Source organism: Lissotriton helveticus, chromosome 8, assembly GCF_964261635.1.
Source record: "Lissotriton helveticus chromosome 8, aLisHel1.1, whole genome shotgun sequence".
NCBI lineage: Eukaryota > Metazoa > Chordata > Amphibia > Caudata > Salamandridae > Lissotriton > Lissotriton helveticus.
The window spans coordinates 94,872,729-94,897,261 of NC_136069.1; positions in this window are offsets into that span (position 1 = coordinate 94,872,729).

Consider the following 24,533-nt stretch of genomic DNA (forward strand, 5'->3'; position numbering starts at 1 on the left):
GGGCTGGGTATGCTCAGACGTGAGTCCCAGGCTCTCCACACCACTGGAGTCAAGCTATCCAGGCTGCAGATGGCTGATAGCCAGAAACCGGTCCTTGGATGCTTGATTCCGGTCTGGGAAAGACATGGCTTGGTAGTTCGGACTGGACTGTTCCCATGAGGCACAGGGTCAGAGCTGATTTGCATACAGCCAGTGTCTAACCCAGGGTGGTGTGGAGTGCAAAAAAACGATGGATTTAGGCCCAGATCCTTGTACTGGGGTGAATGTATGACATTGTTCTACATTCTGTCCATCAACTGTGTTTTTTGCAATTTTCACCCCGAGTGGGCTGGGTATGCTCAGACGTGAGTCCCAGGCTCTCCACACCACTGGAGTCAAGCTATCCAGGCTGAAGATGGCTGATAGCCAGAAACCGGTCCTTGGATGCTTGATTCCGGTCTGGGAAAGACATGGCTTGGTAGTTCGGACTGGACTGTTCCCATGAGGCACAGGGTCAGAGCTTATTTGCATACAGCCAGTGTCTAACCCAGGGTGGTGTGGAGTGCAAAAAAACGATGGATTTAGGCCCAGATCCTTGTACTGGGGTGAATGTATGACATTGTTCTACATTCTGTCCATCAACTGTGTTTTTTGCAATTTTCACCCCGAGTGGGCTTGGTATGCTCAGACGTGAGTCCCAGGCTCTCCACACCACTGGAGTCAAGCTATCCAGGCTGAAGATGGCTGATAGCCAGAAACCGGTCCTTGGATGCTTGATTCCGGTCTGGGAAAGACATGGCTTGGTAGTTCGGACTGGACTGTTCCCATGAGGCACAGGGTCAGAGCTGATTTGCATACAGCCAGTGTCTAACCCAGGGTGGTGTGGAGTGCAAAAAAACGATGGATTTAGGCCCAGATCCTTGTACTGGGGTGAATGTATGACATTGTTCTACATTCTGTCCATCAACTGTGTTTTTTGCAATTTTCACCCCGAGTGGGCTGGGTATGCTCAGACGTGAGTCCCAGGCTCTCCACACCACTGGAGTCAAGCTATCCAGGCTGAAGATGGCTGATAGCCAGAAACCGGTCCTTGGATGCTTGATTCCGGTCTGGGAAAGACATGGCTTGGTAGTTCGGACTGGACTGTTCCCATGAGGCACAGGGTCAGAGCTGATTTGCATACAGCCAGTGTCTAACCCAGGGTGGTGTGGAGTGCAAAAAACGATGGATTTAGGCCCAGATCCTTGTACTGGGGTGAATGTATGACATTGTTCTACATTCTGTCCATCAACTGTGTTTTTTGCAATTTTCACCCCGAGTGGGCTGGGTATGCTCAGACGTGAGTCCCAGGCTCTCCACACCACTGGAGTCAAGCTATCCAGGCTGAAGATGGCTGATAGCCAGAAACCGGTCCTTGGATGCTTGATTCCGGTCTGGGAAAGACATGGCTTGGTAGTTCGGACTGGACTGTTCCCATGAGGCACAGGGTCAGAGCTGATTTGCATACAGCCAGTGTCTAACCCAGGGTGGTGTGGAGTGCAAAAAACGATGGATTTAGGCCCAGATCCTTGTACTGGGGTGAATGTATGACATTGTTCTACATTCTGTCCATCAACTGTGTTTTTTGCAATTTTCACCCCGAGTGGGCTGGGTATGCTCAGACGTGAGTCCCAGGCTCTCCACACCACTGGAGTCAAGCTATCCGGGCTGAAGATGGCTGATAGCCAGAAACCGGTCCTTGGATGCTTGATTCCGGTCTGGGAAAGACATGGCTTGGTAGTTCGGACTGGACTGTTCCCATGAGGCACAGGGTCAGAACTGATTTGCATACAGCCAGTGTCTAACCCAGGGTGGTGTGGAGTGCAAAAAAACGATGGATTTAGGCCCAGATCCTTGTACTGGGGTGAATGTATGACATTGTTCTACATTCTGTCCATCAACTGTGTTTTTTGCAATTTTCACCCCGAGTGGGCTGGGTATGCTCAGACGTGAGTCCCAGGCTCTCCACACCACTGGAATCAAGCTATCCAGGCTGAAGATTGCTGATAGCCAGAAACCGGTCCTTGGATGCTTGATTCCGGTCTGGGAAAGACATGGCTTGGTAGTTCGGACTGGACTGTTCCCATGAGGCACAGGGTCAGAGCTGATTTGCATACAGCCAGTGTCTAACCCAAGGTGGTGTGGAGTGCAAAAAAACGATGGATTTAGGCCCAGATCCTTGTACTGGGGTGAATGTATGACATTGTTCTACATTCTGTCCATCAACTGTGTTTTTTGCAATTTTCACCCTGAGTGGGCTGGGTATGCTCAGACGTGAGTCCCAGGCTCTCCACACCACTGGAGTCAAGCTATCCAGGCTGAAGATGGCTGATAGCCAGAAACCGGTCCTTGGATGCTTGATTCCGGTCTGGGAAAGACATGGCTTGGTAGTTCGGACTGGACTGTTCCCATGAGGCACAGGGTCAGAGCTGATTTGCATACAGCCAGTGTCTAACCCAGGGTGGTGTGGAGTGCAAAAAAACGATGGATTTAGGCCCAGATCCTTGTACTGGGGTGAATGTATGACATTGTTCTACATTCTGTCCATCAACTGTGTTTTTTGCAATTTTCACCCCGAGTGGGCTGGGTATGCTCAGACGTGAGTCCCAGGCTCTCCACACCACTGGAGTCAAGCTATCCAGGCTGAAGATGGCTGATAGCCAGAAACCGGTCCTTGGATGCTTGATTCCGGTCTGGGAAAGACATGGCTTGGTAGTTCGGACTGGACTGTTCCCATGAGGCACAGGGTCAGAGCTGATTTGCATACAGCCAGTGTCTAACCCAGGGTGGTGTGGAGTGCAAAAAAACGATGGATTTAGGCCCAGATCCTTGTACTGGGGTGAATGTATGACATTGTTCTACATTCTGTCCATCAACTGTGTTTTTTGCAATTTTCACCCCGAGTGGGCTGGGTATGCTCAGACGTGAGTCCCAGGCTCTCCACACCACTGGAGTCAAGCTATCCAGGCTGAAGATGGCTGATGGCCAGAAACCGGCCCTTGGATGCTTGATTCCGGTCTGGGAAAGACATGGCTTGGTAGTTCGGACTGGACTGTTCCCATGAGGCACAGGGTCAGAGCTGATTTGCATACAGCCAGTGTCTAACCCAGGGTGGTGTGGAGTGCAAAAAAACGATGGATTTAGGCCCAGATCCTTGTACTGGGGTGAATGTATGACATTGTTCTACATTCTGTCCATCAACTGTGTTTCTTGCAATTTTCACCCTGAGTGGGCTGGGTATGCTCAGACGTGAGTCCCAGGCTCTCCACACCACTGGAGTCAAGCTATCCAGGCTGAAGATGGCTGATAGCCAGAAACCGGTCCTTGGATGCTTGATTCCGGTCTGGGAAAGACATGGCTTGGTAGTTCAGACTGGACTGTTCCCATGAGGCACAGGGTCAGAGCTGATTTGCATACAGCCAGTGTCTAACCCAGGGTGGTGTGGAGTGCAAAAAAACGATGGATTTAGGCCCAGATCCTTGTACTGGGGTGAATGTATGACATTGTTCTACATTCTGTCCATCAACTGTGTTTTTTGCAATTTTCACCCCGAGTGGGCTGGGTATGCTCAGACGTGAGTCCCAGGCTCTCTACACCACTGGAGTCAAGCTATCCAGGCTGAAGATGGCTGATAGCCAGAAACCGGTCCTTTGATGCTTGATTCCGGTCTGGGAAAGACATGGCTTGGTAGTTCGGACTGGACTGTTCCCATGAGGCACAGGGTCAGAGCTGATTTGCATACAGCCAGTGTCTAACCCAGGGTGGTGTGGAGTGCAAAAAAAAACGATGGATTTAGGCCCAGATCCTTGTACTGGGGTGAATGTATGACATTGTTCTACATTCTGTCCATCAACTGTGTTTTTTGCAGTTTTCACCCCGAGTGGGCTGGGTATGCTCAGACGTGAGTCCCAGGCTCTCCACACCACTGGAGTCAAGCTATCCAGGCTGAAGATGGCTGATTGCCAGAAACCGGTCCTTGGATGCTTGATTCCGGTCTGGGAAAGACATGGCTTGGTAGTTCGGACTGGACTGTTCCCATGAGGCACAGGGTCAGAGCTGATTTGCATACAGCCAGTGTCTAACCCAGGGTGGTGTGGAGTGCAAAAAAACGATGGATTTAGGCCCAGATCCTTGTACTGGGGTGAATGTATGACATTGTTCTACATTCTGTCCATCAACTGTGTTTTTTGCAATTTTCACCCCGAGTGGGCTGGGTATGCCCAGACGTGAGTCCCAGGCTCTCCACATCACTGGAGTCAAGCTATCCAGGCTGAAGATGGCTGATAGCCAGAAACCGGTCCTTGGATGCTTGATTCCGGTCTGGGAAAGACATGGCTTGGTAGTTCGGACTGGACTGTTCCCATGAGGCACAGGGTCAGAGCTGATTTGCATACAGCCAGTGTCTAACCCAGGGTGGTGTGGAGTGCAAAAAAACGATGGATTTAGGCCCAGATCCTTGTACTGGGGTGAATGTATGACATTGTTCTACATTCTGTCCATCAACTGTACTTTTTTGCAATTTTCACCCCGAGTGGGCTGGGTATGCTCAGACGTGAGTCCCAGGCTCTCCACACCACTGGAGTCAAGCTATCCAGGCTGAAGATGGCTGATAGCCAGAAACCGGTCCTTGGATGCTTGATTCCGGTCTGGGAAAGACATGGCTTGGTAGTTCGGACTGGACTGTTCCCATGAGGCTCAGGGTCAGAGCTGATTTGCATACAGCCAGTGTCTAACCCAGGGTGGTGTGGAGTGCAAAAAAACGATGGATTTAGGCCCAGATCCTTGTACTGGGGTGAATGTATGACATTGTTCTACATTCTGTCCATCAACTGTGTTTTTTGCAATTTTCACCCCGAGTGGGCTGGGTATGCTCAGACGTGAGTCCCAGGCTCTCCACACCACTGGAGTCAAGCTATCCGGGCTGAAGATGGCTGATAGCCAGAAACCGGTCCTTGGATGCTTGATTCCGGTCTGGTAAAGACATAGCTTGGTAGTTCGGACTGGATTGTTCCCATGAGGCACAGGGTCAGAGCTGATTTGCATACAGCCAGTGTCTAACCCAGGGTGGTGTGGAGTGCAAAAAACGATGGATTTAGGCCCAGATCCTTGTACTGGGGTGAATGCATGACATTGTTCTACATTCTGTCCATCAACTGTGTTTTTTGCAATTGTCACCCCGAGTGGGCTGGGTATGCTCAGACGTGAGTCCCAGGCTCTCCACACCACTGGAGTCAAGCTATTCAGGCTGAAGATGGCTGATAGCCAGAAACCGGTCCTTGGATGCTTGATTCCGGTCTGGGAAAGACATGGCTTGGTAGTTCGGACTGGACTGTTCCCATGAGGCACAGGGTCAGAGCTGATTTGCATACAGCCAGTGTCTAACCCAGGGTGGTGTGGAGTGCAAAAAACACGATGGATTTAGGCCCAGATCCTTGTACTGGGGTGAATGTATGACATTGTTCTACATTCTGTCCATCAACTGTGTTTTTTGCAATTTTCACCCCGAGTGGGCTAGGTATGCTCAGACGTGAGTCCCAGGCTCTCCACACCACTGGAGTCAAGCTATCCAGGATGAAGATGGCTGATAGCCAGAAACCGGTCCTTGGATGCTTGATTCCTGTCTGAGAAAGACATGGCTTGGTAGTTCGGACTGGACTGTTCCCATGAGGCACAGGGTCAGAGCTGATTTGCATACAGCCAGTGTCTAACCCAGGGTGGTGTGGAGTGCAAAAAAACGATGGATTTAGGCCCAGATCCTTGTACTGGGGTGAATGTATGACATTGTTCTACATTCTGTCCATCAACTGTGTTTTTTGCAATTTTCACCCCGAGTGGGCTGGGTATGCTCAGACGTGAGTCCCAGGCTCTCCACACCACTGAAGTCAAGCTATCCGGGCTGAAGATGGCTGATAGCCAGAAACCGGTCCTTGGATGCTTGATTCCGGTCTGGGAAAGACATGGCTTGGTAGTTCGGACTGGACTGTTCCCATGAGGCACAGGGTCAGAGCTGATTTGCATACAGCCAGTGTCTAACCCAGGGTGGTGTGGAGTGCAAAAAACGATGGATTTAGGCCCAGATCCTTGTACTGGGGTGAATGTATGACATTGTTCTACATTCTGTCCATCAACTGTGTTTTTTGCAATTTTCACCCCGAGTGGGCTGGGTATGCTCAGACGTGAGTCCCAGGCTCTCCACACCACTGGAGTCAAGCTATCCAGGCTGAAGATGGCTGATAGCCAGAAACCGGTCCTTGGATGCTTGATTCCGGTCTGGGAAAGACATGGCTTGGTAGTTCGGACTGGACTGTTCCCATGAGGCACAGGGTCAGAGCTGATTTGCATACAGCCAGTGTCTAACCCAGGGTGGTGTGGAGTGCAAAAAAACGATGGATTTAGGCCCAGATCCTTGTACTGGGGTGAATGTATGACATTGTTCTACATTCTGTCCATCAACTGTGTTTTTTGCAATTTTCACCCCGAGTGGGCTGGGTATGCTCAGACGTGAGTCCCAGGCTCTCCACACCACTGGAGTCAAGCTATCCAGGCTGAAGATGGCTGATAGCCAGAAACCGGTCCTTGGATGCTTGATTCCGGTCTGGGAAAGACATGGCTTGGTAGTTCGGACTGGACTGTTCCCATGAGGCACAGGGTCAGAGCTGATTTGCATACAGCCAGTGTCTAACCCAGGGTGGTGTGGAGTGCAAAAAAACGATGGATTTAGGCCCAGATCCTTGTACTGGGGTGAATGTATGACATTGTTCTACATTCTGTCCATCAACTGTGTTTTTTGCAATTTTCCCCCCAAGTGGGCTGGGTATGCTCAGACGTGAGTCCCAGGCTCTCCACACCACTGGAGTCAAGCTATCCAGGCTGAAGATGGCTGATAGCCAGAAACCGGTCCTTGGATGCTTGATTCCGGTCTGGGAAAGACATGGCTTGGTAGTTCGGACTGGACTGTTCCCATGAGGCACAGGGTCAGAGCTGATTTGCATACAGCCAGTGTCTAACCCAGGGTGGTGTGGAGTGCAAAAAAACGATGGATTTAGGCCCAGATCCTTGTACTGGGGTGAATGTATGACATTGTTCTACATTCTGTCCATCAACTGTGATTTTTGCAATTTTCACCCCGAGTGGGCTGGGTATGCTCAGACGTGAGTCCCAGGCTCTCCACACCACTGGAGTCAAGCTATCCAGGCTGCAGATGGCTGATAGCCAGAAACCGGTCCTTGGATGCTTGATTCCGGTCTGGGAAAGACATGGCTTGGTAGTTCGGACTGGACTGTTCCCATGAGGCACAGGGTCAGAGCTGATTTGCATACAGCCAGTGTCTAACCCAGGGTGGTGTGGAGTGCAAAAAAACGATGGATTTAGGCCCAGATCCTTGTACTGGGGTGAATGTATGACATTGTTCTACATTCTGTCCATCAACTGTACTTTTTTGCAATTTTCACCCCGAGTGGGCTGGGTATGCTCAGACGTGAGTCCCAGGCTCTCCACACCACTGGAGTCAAGCTATCCAGGCTGAAGATGGCTGATAGCCAGAAACCGGTCCTTGGATGCTTGATTCCGGTCTGGGAAAGACATGGCTTGGTAGTTCGGACTGGACTGTTCCCATGAGGCTCAGGGTCAGAGCTGATTTGCATACAGCCAGTGTCTAACCCAGGGTGGTGTGGAGTGCAAAAAAACGATGGATTTAGGCCCAGATCCTTGTACTGGGGTGAATGTATGACATTGTTCTACATTCTGTCCATCAACTGTGTTTTTTGCAATTTTCACCCCGAGTGGGCTGGGTATGCTCAGACGTGAGTCCCAGGCTCTCCACACCACTGGAGTCAAGCTATCCGGGCTGAAGATGGCTGATAGCCAGAAACCGGTCCTTGGATGCTTGATTCCGGTCTGGTAAAGACATAGCTTGGTAGTTCGGACTGGATTGTTCCCATGAGGCACAGGGTCAGAGCTGATTTGCATACAGCCAGTGTCTAACCCAGGGTGGTGTGGAGTGCAAAAAACGATGGATTTAGGCCCAGATCCTTGTACTGGGGTGAATGCATGACATTGTTCTACATTCTGTCCATCAACTGTGTTTTTTGCAATTGTCACCCCGAGTGGGCTGGGTATGCTCAGACGTGAGTCCCAGGCTCTCCACACCACTGGAGTCAAGCTATTCAGGCTGAAGATGGCTGATAGCCAGAAACCGGTCCTTGGATGCTTGATTCCGGTCTGGGAAAGACATGGCTTGGTAGTTCGGACTGGACTGTTCCCATGAGGCACAGGGTCAGAGCTGATTTGCATACAGCCAGTGTCTAACCCAGGGTGGTGTGGAGTGCAAAAAAACGATGGATTTAGGCCCAGATCCTTGTACTGGGGTGAATGAATGACATTGTTCTACATTCTGTCCATCAACTGTGTTTTTTGCAATTTTCACCCCGAGTGGGCTGGGTATGCTCAGACGTGAGTCCCAGGCTCTCCACACCACTGGAGTCAAGCTATCCAGGCTGCAGATGGCTGATAGCCAGAAACCGGTCCTTGGATGCTTGATTCCGGTCTGGGAAAGACATGGCTTGGTAGTTCGGACTGGACTGTTCCCATGAGGCACAGGGTCAGAGCTGATTTGCATACAGCCAGAGTCTAACCCAGGGTGGTGTGGAGTGCAAAAAAACGATGGATTTAGGCCCAGATCCTTGTACTGGGGTGAATGTATGACATTGTTCTACATTCTGTCCATCAACTGTGTTTTTTGCAATTTTCACCCCGAGTGGGCTGGGTATGCTCAGACGTGAGTCCCAGGCTCTCCACACCACTGGAGTCAAGCTATCCAGGCTGAAGATGGCTGATAGCCAGAAACCGGTCCTTGGATGCTTGATTCCGGTCTGGGAAAGACATGGCTTGGTAGTTCGGACTGGACTGTTCCCATGAGGCACAGGGTCAGAGCTTATTTGCATACAGCCAGTGTCTAACCCAGGGTGGTGTGGAGTGCAAAAAAACGATGGATTTAGGCCCAGATCCTTGTACTGGGGTGAATGTATGACATTGTTCTACATTCTGTCCATCAACTGTGATTTTTGCAATTTTCACCCCGAGTGGGCTGGGTATGCTCAGACGTGAGTCCCAGGCTCTCCACACCACTGGAGTCAAGCTATCCAGGCTGCAGATGGCTGATAGCCAGAAACCGGTCCTTGGATGCTTGATTCCGGTCTGGGAAAGACATGGCTTGGTAGTTCGGACTGGACTGTTCCCATGAGGCACAGGGTCAGAGCTGATTTGCATACAGCCAGTGTCTAACCCAGGGTGGTGTGGAGTGCAAAAAAACGATGGATTTAGGCCCAGATCCTTGTACTGGGGTGAATGTATGACATTGTTCTACATTCTGTCCATCAACTGTACTTTTTTGCAATTTTCACCCCGAGTGGGCTGGGTATGCTCAGACGTGAGTCCCAGGCTCTCCACACCACTGGAGTCAAGCTATCCAGGCTGAAGATGGCTGATAGCCAGAAACCGGTCCTTGGATGCTTGATTCCGGTCTGGGAAAGACATGGCTTGGTAGTTCGGACTGGACTGTTCCCATGAGGCTCAGGGTCAGAGCTGATTTGCATACAGCCAGTGTCTAACCCAGGGTGGTGTGGAGTGCAAAAAAACGATGGATTTAGGCCCAGATCCTTGTACTGGGGTGAATGTATGACATTGTTCTACATTCTGTCCATCAACTGTGTTTTTTGCAATTTTCACCCCGAGTGGGCTGGGTATGCTCAGACGTGAGTCCCAGGCTCTCCACACCACTGGAGTCAAGCTATCCGGGCTGAAGATGGCTGATAGCCAGAAACCGGTCCTTGGATGCTTGATTCCGGTCTGGTAAAGACATAGCTTGGTAGTTCGGACTGGATTGTTCCCATGAGGCACAGGGTCAGAGCTGATTTGCATACAGCCAGTGTCTAACCCAGGGTGGTGTGGAGTGCAAAAAACGATGGATTTAGGCCCAGATCCTTGTACTGGGGTGAATGCATGACATTGTTCTACATTCTGTCCATCAACTGTGTTTTTTGCAATTGTCACCCCGAGTGGGCTGGGTATGCTCAGACGTGAGTCCCAGGCTCTCCACACCACTGGAGTCAAGCTATTCAGGCTGAAGATGGCTGATAGCCAGAAACCGGTCCTTGGATGCTTGATTCCGGTCTGGGAAAGACATGGCTTGGTAGTTCGGACTGGACTGTTCCCATGAGGCACAGGGTCAGAGCTGATTTGCATACAGCCAGTGTCTAACCCAGGGTGGTGTGGAGTGCAAAAAAACGATGGATTTAGGCCCAGATCCTTGTACTGGGGTGAATGTATGACATTGTTCTACATTCTGTCCATCAACTGTGTTTTTTGCAATTTTCACCCCGAGTGGGCTGGGTATGCTCAGACGTGAGTCCCAGGCTCTCCACACCACTGGAGTCAAGCTATCCAGGCTGCAGATGGCTGATAGCCAGAAACCGGTCCTTGGATGCTTGATTCCGGTCTGGGAAAGACATGGCTTGGTAGTTCGGACTGGACTGTTCCCATGAGGCACAGGGTCAGAGCTGATTTGCATACAGCCAGTGTCTAACCCAGGGTGGTGTGGAGTGCAAAAAAACGATGGATTTAGGCCCAGATCCTTGTACTGGGGTGAATGTATGACATTGTTCTACATTCTGTCCATCAACTGTGTTTTTTGCAATTTTCACCCCGAGTGGGCTGGGTATGCTCAGACGTGAGTCCCAGGCTCTCCACACCACTGGAGTCAAGCTATCCAGGCTGAAGATGGCTGATAGCCAGAAACCGGTCCTTGGATGCTTGATTCCGGTCTGGGAAAGACATGGCTTGGTAGTTCGGACTGGACTGTTCCCATGAGGCACAGGGTCAGAGCTTATTTGCATACAGCCAGTGTCTAACCCAGGGTGGTGTGGAGTGCAAAAAAACGATGGATTTAGGCCCAGATCCTTGTACTGGGGTGAATGTATGACATTGTTCTACATTCTGTCCATCAACTGTGTTTTTTGCAATTTTCACCCCGAGTGGGCTGGGTATGCTCAGACGTGAGTCCCAGGCTCTCCACACCACTGGAGTCAAGCTATCCAGGCTGAAGATGGCTGATAGCCAGAAACCGGTCCTTGGATGCTTGATTCCGGTCTGGGAAAGACATGGCTTGGTAGTTCGGACTGGACTGTTCCCATGAGGCACAGGGTCAGAGCTGATTTGCATACAGCCAGTGTCTAACCCAGGGTGGTGTGGAGTGCAAAAAAACGATGGATTTAGGCCCAGATCCTTGTACTGGGGTGAATGTATGACATTGTTCTACATTCTGTCCATCAACTGTGTTTTTTGCAATTTTCACCCCAAGTGGGCTGGGTATGCTCAGACGTGAGTCCCAGGCTCTCCACACCACTGGAGTCAAGCTATCCAGGCTGAAGATGGCTGATAGCCAGAAACCGGTCCTTGGATGCTTGATTCCGGTCTGGGAAAGACATGGCTTGGTAGTTCGGACTGGACTGTTCCCATGAGGCACAGGGTCAGAGCTGATTTGCATACAGCCAGTGTCTAACCCAGGGTGGTGTGGAGTGCAAAAAAACGATGGATTTAGGCCCAGATCCTTGTACTGGGGTGAATGTATGACATTGTTCTACATTCTGTCCATCAACTGTGATTTTTGCAATTTTCACCCCGAGTGGGCTGGGTATGCTCAGACGTGAGTCCCAGGCTCTCCACACCACTGGAGTCAAGCTATCCAGGCTGCAGATGGCTGATAGCCAGAAACCGGTCCTTGGATGCTTGATTCCGGTCTGGGAAAGACATGGCTTGGTAGTTCGGACTGGACTGTTCCCATGAGGCACAGGGTCAGAGCTGATTTGCATACAGCCAGTGTCTAACCCAGGGTGGTGTGGAGTGCAAAAAAATGATGGATTTAGGCCCAGATCCTTGTACTGGGGTCAATGTATGACATTGTTCTACATTCTGTCCATCAACTGTACTTTTTTGCAATTTTCACCCCGAGTGGGCTGGGTATGCTCAGACGTGAGTCCCAGGCTCTCCACACCACTGGAGTCAAGCTATCCAGGCTGAAGATGGCTGATAGCCAGAAACCGGTCCTTGGATGCTTGATTCCGGTCTAAGAAAGACATGGCTTGGTAGTTCGGACTGGACTGTTCCCATGAGGCTCAGGGTCAGAGCTGATTTGCATACAGCCAGTGTCTAACCCAGGGTGGTGTGGAGTGCAAAAAAACGATGGATTTAGGCCCAGATCCTTGTACTGGGGTGAATGTATGACATTGTTCTACATTCTGTCCATCAACTGTGTTTTTTGCAATGTTCACCCCGAGTGGGCTGGGTATGCTCAGACGTGAGTCCCAGGCTCTCCACACCACTGGAGTCAAGCTATCCGGGCTGAAGATGGCTGATAGCCAGAAACCGGTCCTTGGATGCTTGATTCCGGTCTGGTAAAGACATAGCTTGGTAGTTCGGACTGGATTGTTCCCATGAGGCACAGGGTCAGAGCTGATTTGCATACAGCCAGTGTCTAACCCAGGGTGGTGTGGAGTGCAAAAAACGATGGATTTAGGCCCAGATCCTTGTACTGGGGTGAATGCATGACATTGTTCTACATTCTGTCCATCAACTGTGTTTTTTGCAATTGTCACCCCGAGTGGGCTGGGTATGCTCAGACGTGAGTCCCAGGCTCTCCACACCACTGGAGCCAAGCTATTCAGGCTGAAGATGGCTGATAGCCAGAAACCGGTCCTTGGATGCTTGATTCCGGTCTGGGAAAGACATGGCTTGGTAGTTCGGACTGGACTGTTCCCATGAGGCACAGGGTCAGAGCTGATTTGCATACAGCCAGTGTCTAACCCAGGGTGGTGTGGAGTGCAAAAAAACGATGGATTTAGGCCCAGATCCTTGTACTGGGGTGAATGTATGACATTGTTCTACATTCTGTCCATCAACTGTGTTTTTTGCAATTTTCACCCCGAGTGGGCTGGGTATGCTCAGACGTGAGTCCCAGGCTCTCCACACCACTGGAGTCAAGCTATCCAGGCTGCAGATGGCTGATAGCCAGAAACCGGTCCTTGGATGCTTGATTCCGGTCTGGGAAAGACATGGCTTGGTAGTTCGGACTGGACTGTTCCCATGAGGCACAGGGTCAGAGCTGATTTGCATACAGCCAGTGTCTAACCCAGGGTGGTGTGGAGTGCAAAAAAACGATGGATTTAGGCCCAGATCCTTGTACTGGGGTGAATGTATGACATTGTTCTACATTCTGTCCATCAACTGTGTTTTTTGCAATTTTCACCCCGAGTGGGCTGGGTATGCTCAGACGTGAGTCCCAGGCTCTCCACACCACTGGAGTCAAGCTATCCAGGCTGAAGATGGCTGATAGCCAGAAACCGGTCCTTGGATGCTTGATTCCGGTCTGGGAAAGACATGGCTTGGTAGTTCGGACTGGACTGTTCCCATGAGGCACAGGGTCAGAGCTTATTTGCATACAGCCAGTGTCTAACCCAGGGTGGTGTGGAGTGCAAAAAAACGATGGATTTAGGCCCAGATCCTTGTACTGGGGTGAATGTATGACATTGTTCTACATTCTGTCCATCAACTGTGTTTTTTGCAATTTTCACCCCGAGTGGGCTTGGTATGCTCAGACGTGAGTCCCAGGCTCTCCACACCACTGGAGTCAAGCTATCCAGGCTGAAGATGGCTGATAGCCAGAAACCGGTCCTTGGATGCTTGATTCCGGTCTGGGAAAGACATGGCTTGGTAGTTCGGACTGGACTGTTCCCATGAGGCACAGGGTCAGAGCTGATTTGCATACAGCCAGTGTCTAACCCAGGGTGGTGTGGAGTGCAAAAAAACGATGGATTTAGGCCCAGATCCTTGTACTGGGGTGAATGTATGACATTGTTCTACATTCTGTCCATCAACTGTGTTTTTTGCAATTTTCACCCCGAGTGGGCTGGGTATGCTCAGACGTGAGTCCCAGGCTCTCCACACCACTGGAGTCAAGCTATCCAGGCTGAAGATGGCTGATAGCCAGAAACCGGTCCTTGGATGCTTGATTCCGGTCTGGGAAAGACATGGCTTGGTAGTTCGGACTGGACTGTTCCCATGAGGCACAGGGTCAGAGCTGATTTGCATACAGCCAGTGTCTAACCCAGGGTGGTGTGGAGTGCAAAAAACGATGGATTTAGGCCCAGATCCTTGTACTGGGGTGAATGTATGACATTGTTCTACATTCTGTCCATCAACTGTGTTTTTTGCAATTTTCACCCCGAGTGGGCTGGGTATGCCCAGACGTGAGTCCCAGGCTCTCCACACCACTGGAGTCAAGCTATCCAGGCTGAAGATGGCTGATAGCCAGAAACCGGTCCTTGGATGCTTGATTCCGGTCTGGGAAAGACATGGCTTGGTAGTTCGGACTGGACTGTTCCCATGAGGCACAGGGTCAGAGCTGATTTGCATACAGCCAGTGTCTAACCCAGGGTGGTGTGGAGTGCAAAAAACGATGGATTTAGGCCCAGATCCTTGTACTGGGGTGAATGTATGACATTGTTCTACATTCTGTCCATCAACTGTGTTTTTTGCAATTTTCACCCCGAGTGGGCTGGGTATGCTCAGACGTGAGTCCCAGGCTCTCCACACCACTGGAGTCAAGCTATCCGGGCTGAAGATGGCTGATAGCCAGAAACCGGTCCTTGGATGCTTGATTCCGGTCTGGGAAAGACATGGCTTGGTAGTTCGGACTGGACTGTTCCCATGAGGCACAGGGTCAGAACTGATTTGCATACAGCCAGTGTCTAACCCAGGGTGGTGTGGAGTGCAAAAAAACGATGGATTTAGGCCCAGATCCTTGTACTGGGGTGAATGTATGACATTGTTCTACATTCTGTCCATCAACTGTGTTTTTTGCAATTTTCACCCCGAGTGGGCTGGGTATGCTCAGACGTGAGTCCCAGGCTCTCCACACCACTGGAATCAAGCTATCCAGGCTGAAGATTGCTGATAGCCAGAAACCGGTCCTTGGATGCTTGATTCCGGTCTGGGAAAGACATGGCTTGGTAGTTCGGACTGGACTGTTCCCATGAGGCACAGGGTCAGAGCTGATTTGCATACAGCCAGTGTCTAACCCAAGGTGGTGTGGAGTGCAAAAAAACGATGGATTTAGGCCCAGATCCTTGTACTGGGGTGAATGTATGACATTGTTCTACATTCTGTCCATCAACTGTGTTTTTTGCAATTTTCACCCTGAGTGGGCTGGGTATGCTCAGACGTGAGTCCCAGGCTCTCCACACCACTGGAGTCAAGCTATCCAGGCTGAAGATGGCTGATAGCCAGAAACCGGTCCTTGGATGCTTGATTCCGGTCTGGGAAAGACATGGCTTGGTAGTTCGGACTGGACTGTTCCCATGAGGCACAGGGTCAGAGCTGATTTGCATACAGCCAGTGTCTAACCCAGGGTGGTGTGGAGTGCAAAAAAACGATGGATTTAGGCCCAGATCCTTGTACTGGGGTGAATGTATGACATTGTTCTACATTCTGTCCATCAACTGTGTTTTTTGCAATTTTCACCCCGAGTGGGCTGGGTATGCTCAGACGTGAGTCCCAGGCTCTCCACACCACTGGAGTCAAGCTATCCAGGCTGAAGATGGCTGATAGCCAGAAACCGGTCCTTGGATGCTTGATTCCGGTCTGGGAAAGACATGGCTTGGTAGTTCGGACTGGACTGTTCCCATGAGGCACAGGGTCAGAGCTGATTTGCATACAGCCAGTGTCTAACCCAGGGTGGTGTGGAGTGCAAAAAACCGATGGATTTAGGCCCAGATCCTTGTACTGGGGTGAATGTATGACATTGTTCTACATTGTGTCCATCAACTGTGTTTTTTGCAATTTTCACCCCGAGTGGGCTGGGTATGCTCAGACGTGAGTCCCAGGCTCTCCACACCACTGGAGTCAAGCTATCCAGGCTGAAGATGGCTGATGGCCAGAAACCGGCCCTTGGATGCTTGATTCCGGTCTGGGAAAGACATGGCTTGGTAGTTCGGACTGGACTGTTCCCATGAGGCACAGGGTCAGAGCTGATTTGCATACAGCCAGTGTCTAACCCAGGGTGGTGTGGAGTGCAAAAAAACGATGGATTTAGGCCCAGATCCTTGTACTGGGGTGAATGTATGACATTGTTCTACATTCTGTCCATCAACTGTGTTTCTTGCAATTTTCACCCTGAGTGGGCTGGGTATGCTCAGACGTGAGTCCCAGGCTCTCCACACCACTGGAGTCAAGCTATCCAGGCTGAAGATGGCTGATAGCCAGAAACCGGTCCTTGGATGCTTGATTCCGGTCTGGGAAAGACATGGCTTGGTAGTTCAGACTGGACTGTTCCCATGAGGCACAGGGTCAGAGCTGATTTGCATACAGCCAGTGTCTAACCCAGGGTGGTGTGGAGTGCAAAAAAACGATGGATTTAGGCCCAGATCCTTGTACTGGGGTGAATGTATGACATTGTTCTACATTCTGTCCATCAACTGTGTTTTTTGCAATTTTCACCCCGAGTGGGCTGGGTATGCTCAGACGTGAGTCCCAGGCTCTCTACACCACTGGAGTCAAGCTATCCAGGCTGAAGATGGCTGATAGCCAGAAACCGGTCCTTTGATGCTTGATTCCGGTCTGGGAAAGACATGGCTTGGTAGTTCGGACTGGACTGTTCCCATGAGGCACAGGGTCAGAGCTGATTTGCATACAGCCAGTGTCTAACCCAGGGTGGTGTGGAGTGCAAAAAAAACGATGGATTTAGGCCCAGATCCTTGTACTGGGGTGAATGTATGACATTGTTCTACATTCTGTCCATCAACTGTGTTTTTTGCAGTTTTCACCCCGAGTGGGCTGGGTATGCTCAGACGTGAGTCCCAGGCTCTCCACACCACTGGAGTCAAGCTATCCAGGCTGAAGATGGCTGATTGCCAGAAACCGGTCCTTGGATGCTTGATTCCGGTCTGGGAAAGACATGGCTTGGTAGTTCGGACTGGACTGTTCCCATGAGGCACAGGGTCAGAGCTGATTTGCATACAGCCAGTGTCTAACCCAGGGTGGTGTGGAGTGCAAAAAAACGATGGATTTAGGCCCAGATCCTTGTACTGGGGTGAATGTATGACATTGTTCTACATTCTGTCCATCAACTGTGTTTTTTGCAATTTTCACCCCGAGTGGGCTGGGTATGCCCAGACGTGAGTCCCAGGCTCTCCACATCACTGGAGTCAAGCTATCCAGGCTGAAGATGGCTGATAGCCAGAAACCGGTCCTTGGATGCTTGATTCCGGTCTGGGAAAGACATGGCTTGGTAGTTCGGACTGGACTGTTCCCATGAGGCACAGGGTCAGAGCTGATTTGCATACAGCCAGTGTCTAACCCAGGGTGGTGTGGAGTGCAAAAAAACGATGGATTTTGGCCCAGATCCTTGTACTGGGGTGAATGTATGACATTGTTCTACATTCTGTCCATCAACTGTACTTTTTTGCAATTTTCACCCCGAGTGGGCTGGGTATGCTCAGACGTGAGTCCCAGGCTCTCCACACCACTGGAGTCAAGCTATCCAGGCTGAAGATGGCTGATAGCCAGAAACCGGTCCTTGGATGCTTGATTCCGGTCTGGGAAAGACATGGCTTGGTAGTTCGGACTGGACTGTTCCCATGAGGCTCAGGGTCAGAGCTGATTTGCATACAGCCAGTGTCTAACCCAGGGTGGTGTGGAGTGCAAAAAAACGATGGATTTAGGCCCAGATCCTTGTACTGGGGTGAATGTATGACATTGTTCTACATTCTGTCCATCAACTGTGTTTTTTGCAATTTTCACCCCGAGTGGGCTGGGTATGCTCAGACGTGAGTCCCAGGCTCTCCACACCACTGGAGTCAAGCTATCCGGGCTGAAGATGGCTGATAGCCAGAAACCGGTCCTTGGATGCTTGATTCCGGTCTGGTAAAGACATAGCTTGGTAGTTCGGACTGGATTGTTCCCATGAGGCACAGGGTCAGAGCTGATTTGCATACAGCCAGTGTCTAACCCAGGGTGGTGTGGAGTGCAAAAAACGATGGATTTAGGCCCAGATCCTTGTACTGGGGTGAATGCATGACATTGTTCTACATTCTGTCCATCAACTGTGTTTTTTGCAATTGTCACCCCGAGTGGGCTGGGTATGCTCAGACGTGAGTCCCAGGCTCTCCACACCACTGGAGTCAAGCTATTCAGGCTGAAGATGGCTGATAGCCAGAAACCGGTCCTTGGATGCTTGATTCCGGTCTGGGAAAGACATGGCTTGGTAGTTCGGACTGGACTGTTCCCATGAGGCACAGGGTCAGAGCTGATTTGCATACAGCCAGTGTCTAACCCAGGGTGGTGTGGAGTGCAAAAAACACGATGGATTTAGGCCCAGATCCTTGTACTGGGGTGAATGTATGACATTGTTCTACATTCTGTCCATCAACTGTGTTTTTTGCAATTTTCACCCCGAGTGGGCTAGGTATGCTCAGACGTGAGTCCCAGGCTCTCCACACCACTGGAGTCAAGCTATCCAGGATGAAGATGGCTGATAGCCAGAAACCGGTCCTTGGATGCTTGATTCCTGTCTGAGAAAGACATGGCTTGGTAGTTCGGACTGGACTGTTCCCATGAGGCACAGGGTCAGAGCTGATTTGCATACAGCCAGTGTCTAACCCAGGGTGGTGTGGAGTGCAAAAAAACGATGGATTTAGGCCCAGATCCTTGTACTGGGGTGAATGTATGACATTGTTCTACATTCTGTCCATCAACTGTGTTTTTTGCAATTTTCACCCCGAGTGGGCTGGGTATGCTCAGACGTGAGTCCCAGGCTCTCCACACCACTGGAGTCAAGCTATCCGGGCTGAAGATGGCTGATAGCCAGAAACCGGTCCTTGGATGCTTGATTCCGGTCTGGGAAAGACATGGCTTGGTAGTTCGGACTGGACTGTTCCCATGAGGCACAGGGTCAGAGCTGATTTGCATACAGCCAGTGTCTAACCCAGGGTGGTGTGGAGTGCAAAAAACGATGGATTTAGGCCCAGATCCTTGTACTGGGGTGAATGTATGACATTGTTCTACATTCTGTCCATCAACTGTGTTTTTTGCAATTTTCACCCCGAGTGGGCTGGGTATGCTCAGACGTGAGTCCCAGGCTCTCCACACCACTGGAGTCAAGCTATCCAGGCTGAAGATGGCTGATAGCCAGAAACCGGTCCTTGGATGCTTGATTCCGGTCTGGGAAAGACATGGCTTGGTAGTTCGGACTGGACTGTTCCCATGAGGCACAGGGTCAGAGCTGATTTGCATACAGCCAGTGTCTAACTCAGGGTGGTGTGGAGTGCAAAAAAACGATGGATTTAGGCCCAGATCCTTGTACTGGGGTGAATGTATGACATTGTTCTACATTCTGTCCATCAACTGTGTTTTTTGCAATTTTCACCCCGAGTGGGCTGGGTATGCTCAGACGTGAGTCCCAGGCTCTCCACACCACTGGAGTCAAGCTATCCAGGCTGAAGATGGCTGATAGCCAGAAACCGGTCCTTGGATGCTTGATTCCGGTCTGGGAAAGACATGGCTTGGTAGTTCGGACTGGACTGTTCCCATGAGGCACAGGGTCAGAGCTGATTTGCATACAGCCAGTGTCTAACTCAGGGTGGTGTGGAGTGCAAAAAAACGATGGATTTAGGCCCAGATCCTTGTACTGGGGTGAATGTATGACATTGTTCTACATTCTGTCCATCAACTGTGTTTTTTGCAATTTTCACCCCGAGTGGGCTGGGTATGCTCAGACGTGAGTCCCAGGCTCTCCACACCACTGGAGTCAAGCTATCCAGGCTGAAGATGGCTGATAGCCAGAAACCGGTCCTTGGATGCTTGATTCCGGTCTGGGAAAGACATGGCTTGGTAGTTCGGACTGGACTGTTCCCATGAGGCACAGGGTCAGAGCTGATTTGCATACAGCCAGTGTCTAACCCAGGGTGGTGTGGAGTGCAAAAAACGATGGATTTAGGCCCAGATCCTTGTACTGGGGTGAATGTATGACATTGTTCTACATTCTGTCCATCAACTGTGTTTTTTGCAATTTTCACCCCGAGTGGGCTGGGTATGCCCAGACGTGAGTCCCAGGCTCTCCACACCACTGGAGTCAAGCTATCCAGGCTGAAGATGGCTGATAGCCAGAAACCGGTCCTTGGATGCTTGATTCCGGTCTGGGAAAGACATGGCTTGGTAGTTCGGACTGGACTGTTCCCATGAGGCACAGGGTCAGAGCTGATTTGCATACAGCCAGTGTCTAACCCAGGGTGGTGTGGAGTGCAAAAAACGATGGATTTAGGCCCAGATCCTTGTACTGGGGTGAATGTATGACATTGTTCTACATTCTGTCCATCAACTGTGTTTTTTGCAATTTTCACCCCGAGTGGGCTGGGTATGCTCAGACGTGAGTCCCAGGCTCTCCACACCACTGGAGTCAAGCTATCCGGGCTGAAGATGGCTGATAGCCAGAAACCGGTCCTTGGATGCTTGATTCCGGTCTGGGAAAGACATGGCTTGGTAGTTCGGACTGGACTGTTCCCATGAGGCACAGGGTCAGAACTGATTTGCATACAGCCAGTGTCTAACCCAGGGTGGTGTGGAGTGCAAAAAAACGATGGATTTAGGCCCAGATCCTTGTACTGGGGTGAATGTATGACATTGTTCTACATTCTGTCCATCAACTGTGTTTTTTGCAATTTTCACCCCGAGTGGGCTGGGTATGCTCAGACGTGAGTCCCAGGCTCTCCACACCACTGGAATCAAGCTATCCAGGCTGAAGATTGCTGATAGCCAGAAACCGGTCCTTGGATGCTTGATTCCGGTCTGGGAAAGACATGGCTTGGTAGTTCGGACTGGACTGTTCCCATGAGGCACAGGGTCAGAGCTGATTTGCATACAGCCAGTGTCTAACCCAAGGTGGTGTGGAGTGCAAAAAAACGATGGATTTAGGCCCAGATCCTTGTACTGGGGTGAATGTATGACATTGTTCTACATTCTGTCCATCAACTGTGTTTTTTGCAATTTTCACCCTGAGTGGGCTGGGTATGCTCAGACGTGAGTCCCAGGCTCTCCACACCACTGGAGTCAAGCTATCCAGGCTGAAGATGGCTGATAGCCAGAAACCGGTCCTTGGATGCTTGATTCCGGTCTGGGAAAGACATGGCTTGGTAGTTCGGACTGGACTGTTCCCATGAGGCACAGGGTCAGAGCTGATTTGCATACAGCCAGTGTCTAACCCAGGGTGGTGTGGAGTGCAAAAAAACGATGGATTTAGGCCCAGATCCTTGTACTGGGGTGAATGTATGACATTGTTCTACATTCTGTCCATCAACTGTGTTTTTTGCAATTTTCACCCCGAGTGGGCTGGGTATGCTCAGACGTGAGTCCCAGGCTCTCCACACCACTGGAGTCAAGCTATCCAGGCTGAAGATGGCTGATAGCCAGAAACCGGTCCTTGGATGCTTGATTCCGGTCTGGGAAAGACATGGCTTGGTAGTTCGGACTGGACTGTTCCCATGAGGCACAGGGTCAGAGCTGATTTGCATACAGCCAGTGTCTAACCCAGGGTGGTGTGGAGTGCAAAAAACCGATGGATTTAGGCCCAGATCCTTGTACTGGGGTGAATGTATGACATTGTTCTACATTGTGTCCATCAACTGTGTTTTTTGCAATTTTCACCCCGAGTGGGCTGGGTATGCTCAGACGTGAGTCCCAGGCTCTCCACACCACTGGAGTCAAGCTATCCAGGCTGAAGATGGCTGATGGCCAGAAACCGGCCCTTGGATGCTTGATTCCGGTCTGGGAAAGACATGGCTTGGTAGTTCGGACTGGACTGTTCCCATGAGGCACAGGGTCAGAGCTGATTTGCATACAGCCAGTGTCTAACCCAGGGTGGTGTGGAGTGCAAAAAAACGATGGATTTAGGCCCAGATCCTTGTACTGGGGTGAATGTATGACATTGTTCTACATTCTGTCCATCAACTGTGTTTCTTGCAATTTTCACCCTGAGTGGGCTGGGTATGCTCAGACGTGAGTCCCAGGCTCTCCACACCACTGGAGTCAAGCTATCCAGGCTGAAGATGGCTGATAGCCAGAAACCGGTCCTTGGATGCTTGATTCCGGTCTGGGAAAGACATGGCTTGGTAGTTCAGACTGGACTGTTCCCATGAGGCACAGGGTCAGAGCTGATTTGCATACAGCCAGTGTCTAACCCAGGGTGGTGTGGAGTGCAAAAAAACGATGGATTTAGGCCCAGATCCTTGTACTGGGGTGAATGTATGACATTGTTCTACATTCTGTCCATCAACTGTGTTTTTTGCAATTTTCACCCCGAGTGGGCTGGGTATGCTCAGACGTGAGTCCCAGGCTCTCTACACCACTGGAGTCAAGCTATCCAGGCTGAAGATGGCTGATAGCCAGAAACCGGTCCTTTGATGCTTGATTCCGGTCTGGGAAAGACATGGCTTGGTAGTTCGGACTGGACTGTTCCCATGAGGCACAGGGTCAGAGCTGATTTGCATACAGCCAGTGTCTAACCCAGGGTGGTGTGGAGTGCAAAAAAAACGATGGATTTAGGCCCAGATCCTTGTACTGGGGTGAATGTATGACATTGTTCTACATTCTGTCCATCAACTGTGTTTTTTGCAGTTTTCACCCCGAGTGGGCTGGGTATGCTCAGACGTGAGTCCCAGGCTCTCCACATCACTGGAGTCAAGCTATCCAGGCTGAAGATGGCTGATAGCCAGAAACCGGTCCTTGGATGCTTGATTCCGGTCTGGGAAAGACATGGCTTGGTAGTTCGGACTGGACTGTTCCCATGAGGCACAGGGTCAGAGCTGATTTGCATACAGCCAGTGTCTAACCCAGGGTGGTGTGGAGTGCAAAAAAACGATGGATTTTGGCCCAGATCCTTGTACTGGGGTGAATGTATGACATTGTTCTACATTCTGTCCATCAACTGTACTTTTTTGCAATTTTCACCCCGAGTGGGCTGGGTATGCTCAGACGTGAGTCCCAGGCTCTCCACACCACTGGAGTCAAGCTATCCAGGCTGAAGATGGCTGATAGCCAGAAACCGGTCCTTGGATGCTTGATTCCGGTCTGGGAAAGACATGGCTTGGTAGTTCGGACTGGACTGTTCCCATGAGGCTCAGGGTCAGAGCTGATTTGCATACAGCCAGTGTCTAACCCAGGGTGGTGTGGAGTGCAAAAAAACGATGGATTTAGGCCCAGATCCTTGTACTGGGGTGAATGTATGACATTGTTCTACATTCTGTCCATCAACTGTGTTTTTTGCAATTTTCACCCCGAGTGGGCTGGGTATGCTCAGACGTGAGTCCCAGGCTCTCCACACCACTGGAGTCAAGCTATCCGGGCTGAAGATGGCTGATAGCCAGAAACCGGTCCTTGGATGCTTGATTCCGGTCTGGTAAAGACATAGCTTGGTAGTTCGGACTGGATTGTTCCCATGAGGCACAGGGTCAGAGCTGATTTGCATACAGCCAGTGTCTAACCCAGGGTGGTGTGGAGTGCAAAAAACGATGGATTTAGGCCCAGATCCTTGTACTGGGGTGAATGCATGACATTGTTCTACATTCTGTCCATCAACTGTGTTTTTTGCAATTGTCACCCCGAGTGGGCTGGGTATGCTCAGACGTGAGTCCCAGGCTCTCCACACCACTGGAGTCAAGCTATTCAGGCTGAAGATGGCTGATAGCCAGAAACCGGTCCTTGGATGCTTGATTCCGGTCTGGGAAAGACATGGCTTGGTAGTTCGGACTGGACTGTTCCCATGAGGCACAGGGTCAGAGCTGATTTGCATACAGCCAGTGTCTAACCCAGGGTGGTGTGGAGTGCAAAAAACACGATGGATTTAGGCCCAGATCCTTGTACTGGGGTGAATGTATGACATTGTTCTACATTCTGTCCATCAACTGTGTTTTTTGCAATTTTCACCCCGAGTGGGCTAGGTATGCTCAGACGTGAGTCCCAGGCTCTCCACACCACTGGAGTCAAGCTATCCAGGATGAAGATGGCTGATAGCCAGAAACCGGTCCTTGGATGCTTGATTCCTGTCTGAGAAAGACATGGCTTGGTAGTTCGGACTGGACTGTTCCCATGAGGCACAGGGTCAGAGCTGATTTGCATACAGCCAGTGTCTAACCCAGGGTGGTGTGGAGTGCAAAAAAACGATGGATTTAGGCCCAGATCCTTGTACTGGGGTGAATGTATGACATTGTTCTACATTCTGTCCATCAACTGTGTTTTTTGCAATTTTCACCCCGAGTGGGCTGGGTATGCTCAGACGTGAGTCCCAGGCTCTCCACACCACTGGAGTCAAGCTATCCGGGCTGAAGATGGCTGATAGCCAGAAACCGGTCCTTGGATGCTTGATTCCGGTCTGGGAAAGACATGGCTTGGTAGTTCGGACTGGACTGTTCCCATGA